Source organism: Mus pahari, chromosome 21 (assembly GCF_900095145.1).
Source record: "Mus pahari chromosome 21, PAHARI_EIJ_v1.1, whole genome shotgun sequence".
NCBI classification, from domain to species: domain Eukaryota; kingdom Metazoa; phylum Chordata; class Mammalia; order Rodentia; family Muridae; genus Mus; species Mus pahari.
This window is the reverse complement of record NC_034610.1, coordinates 7,712,822-7,716,602: the sequence shown is the minus strand read 5'-3', so window position 1 is coordinate 7,716,602 and position 3,781 is coordinate 7,712,822. Positions and strand designations below refer to the sequence as shown.

The 3,781-nt window shown below is 43.3% G+C and overlaps 1 pseudogene; it reads left to right on the top strand.

Moving 5' to 3' along the window:
• The first annotated feature begins 2,965 nt into the window (after positions 1-2,965).
• Positions 2,966-3,431, top strand: LOC110338431 (annotated as a pseudogene).
• Positions 3,432-3,781: the final 350 nt, after the last annotated feature.

The window sequence follows — 3,781 nt, the reverse complement described above, 5'->3', positions numbered from 1 at the left end:
GAACAAGAATGGGTTTGTCCCTGCCATTATTTCCCAGACAATGTGGTTGTACTAGGTATTAATGTGTGCCTTTTAATAGGTATTAAAAGTTGCACTGGCCAGTCTGATGTCAACCTGACACAAGCTCCAGTTATTTTGGAGGGAACCTCAATTGAGAAAATGCCTTCATAGGATCCAGCTGTAAGGCATTTTCTTAATTGGTGATTGTAGGGGAGGGCTCAGTCTATTTGGGGGGTGGTCCTGGGTTCTATCAGGAAGCAGGCTAATTGAGCCATGGGGAGCAAGCCAGTAAGCAACACGTCTTCATGGCCTCTGCATCAGTGCCTGCCTCTACGTTCCTGCCCTGCTTGAGTTCCTATCCTGACTTCCTTTAGTGATGAATAGCGATATGGAAGTAAAAGCCAAACAACCTTTTTTTCTCCCCACGAGGAAAGGTCATGGTGTTTCATCACAGCAACACTAATCTAACTATGACAAAAGCCACCCACAAATGTCAATGACTATGAGGATATTTTATAGAGGGGACTTGAATGTATGAAAGCCCCACATGAACTTTAGTGATTGATAGTTATCATCTCCTCTCTAGGTCTCCTCTCTAGGGGCCTTATCTGTTTTTCTTGTCTCTGTATGATTTGGACCTAACACCTTGACTTCCTCGGAGGAGCCTTGAATAATAAATAACTTGTACACTGAATGGAAAAAATGCTTTCTAAAGTCTCTCTAATAAATCCATCTTCAGCTCGGGCTGATGGCTGTTGACCATAGCCAGGTAACGAAAGCATGACCGGAAGGACGCTACATCTATGAACTCTCCGTGCACTTCACACACACTGTCTGACATATGTGTGATGCACCACAGATTCATGACCATTGCTTTGGTTCATGAGCATGGAGAGGCACAGGAATACACTCACCAGGCACATCCAGGATTACAGCCTGGTCCACTGTATTCAACTATACGTAGGTCTAACAGCAATGAACGTGAGTCTGTGGGCAGTCCTCTTGGAGGAAAGTTCTGGACATAGCATTCCACAGCCCTTCAAGGCTGTCTCATTGCTTAATACTCTTGATAAATCTTTCCATGTGAACACAGCAGCCTCTGTGGCAGAGTTCTTTCTTCCCCAGAACAGGGGAGAGAGTCTCTTTAGTGATACACTTAGGTAACACTGACACCTTTTATGACCTCTGTCTCTCTCTTCTATGTTATTATTCTGTCCTCATACATGAGCCAGTTTCTCTGCATTTTCCAAGGTTCAAGCACACATTTTATACTTAGCATTGAGCTCAATCTTCAGGCGAGGATACTCCCAAAGAAAAAAAAATGCTTCCCTAAGACAGATAAGAATACATTCCTGTATTATTTTGTGACCTACACACAGGTGTTCACTTCCTAGTGGTGTTGGTGCTGCTGCCAGACTGATGGTCCTCACGTAGTGTCTGTTGAGTCCTAGAAAGCTGTCAGTAGGTATTTGTTCTCTTGTTTGTCTATTTGTTTATTTAGAATTGCTTATTTCATGTTATATGCATGAGTGTTTTGCTTGTATGTATGTCTACGCCATGTTCATGCCTACTCCCACAGAGGACAGAAGGGGATGCCATATCCCCTAGAACTGGAGTTACAGGTTCTTGTGAACTATCCTGTGGGTGCTAGGAACTAAAACCGAGTCCTCTTCAAGAGCAGTGATTGCTCTGAACCACGGAGCTGTCTCTCCAGCCTCTTTATGAACCCAAGAATAAATTGTGGTTTCCAATTATCCTGATGGAGATGGATATAAAACCTTATTTTTTTCCTTCATTTTATCTTCTGTGCTTGCCTGGACGATGTGCTGAAGTTTCTGCATCTACCATTATTTTTCCTTTCTAGAATTTCTGCTTTGTGCTCTTCATTTAAGCCTCAGGTACACAAAGTAAATATTGAAATATAAATGATCTAAAAGCCTGGTATGAAATGCTTTCTATAAATGAATAATGTAAATCTGGACTGGCTGCCTGGACAGCTCTGTAATATTTACTAATGGGCAGGATTTCAGTATGAAAGATTTCCATTTTCAGACTGTCTCGGCTCTGAATGAAGATATGCACCGAGGACAGTTACTTCTGCTAAACTTATTTTCAGGCATGATTTTATGTTACTGCCTTTCTGAGATGTGAGAGGCTGTGTGCTGAGGCACTGGTGGTGGGCAGGGTAAGGGAAGGCTAGGGTGCAGGAAGCTTGCCTGAGCTGTGGTAGGAAGGCCCAAGACCAGCACACAGCCATGATTACACAGTGTGACACGCTAGGAAGAGGGCTTAATTTATTCTTGTTGAGGGGAGGATGTGTGGGTAGAAAAGGAGTTTGAAAGGAAAGATTGGCCTCATTTTAGTTGAGATGGCAAAATGGTTAAAGATCATGGAAACGTAGATATCCCTCTATTTGTATAGTAAGGGTTAGAAAAACTGTTTGTCTGCCACCAAGCAGTTATGTAACTAAGGGCGCTTTGCTTGCTTGTAAATATATTTGACAGAGGTCTCCGTTGATTACCTTCTGGAATAGTTTATGAAGGAGACCTTGATAGGAAATCTACTTGGGGTCCAATGAGGGAAGCTTCCCATTGGGCACAAAGGAAACTCACGAAGCAATGAGGTGTCTGTTGGGTGATGGGGTCAGAGCATTGTGGGAGACAGTGTGTGATTTGGAGACAGACTAGGGACATGAAAGAGCTTGGCGTTTGACAGTATAATGAGACTCGGAAACGTTCACAAATAAGGCCTGACGAGCTAGTCCAGGCATGACTCAAAACTTGAAATTAATTTATGAAAGATAATTTTGTTTTGGTCTCGCTCTCAGAAACTACATTGTGTCAAATATATCACCAAGAGTCTGTCTTTCCTCATCTGGTTTCTCTCTACCCAAGCTTTTCTTTCCTAAATGAGTTTTAAAAAGTAACTTAATCTTCCACAGGAGGCCTACATGCCGCCATCTGTGCCGCCTCCATGTCTCTAGCGATCCCTGAGAAGTTCCAGCACATTTTGCGAGTACTCAACACCAACATCGATGGGTGGCAGAAAGTAGCCTTCGCCATCCTTGACAACAAGGGTGTGGAGAAGAGCTATGCTCCTGTGGTATTGAGGAAGGCAGACATTGACCTCACCAAGAGGGCTGGAGAACTCACCAAGGAGGAGGTGGAGCGTGTGATCACCACCATGCAGGACCCACTGCAGTACAAGATCCCAGACTGGTTCATGAACAGACAGAAGGATGTGAACGATGGGAAGTACAGCCAGGTTCTGGCCAATGGTCTGGACAACAAGCTGCATGAGGACCTGGAGCACCTGAGGAAAATTCGAGCCCATGGGGGCTGAGCCACTTTTGGGGCCTTCGTGTCCACAATCAGCACACCAAGACCACTGGCCATGGGGACCCCACTGTGGGTTTATCCAAGAAGAAATGAGTCTCTGTGCCTTTGCCATTAATAAATTATATATATATATATAAATTTATTAATATATATAAATTATATATATATGCTAATATATATATATGCTAATATATATTAGCTTTATACATCTCCTTTGTCATGTAAACCTTGCTCTCTGAGATCTGAGAAGGAAGTATGTTTGCTCAGACAACCCATACCAGGTTTTACAAAGTAGTGATAGTTGGCCTTCAAGGTCACCTACCAAGCCCTTGAAGGTTGTACTCTAACAAATAACTGCTGGCCATCAGATTTTTTTTTTTCTGGAGCTGAATCTTGGCTCTGAAAAACAGTCAAGGCTGGGGCACCATGGAGGTATACAGAGC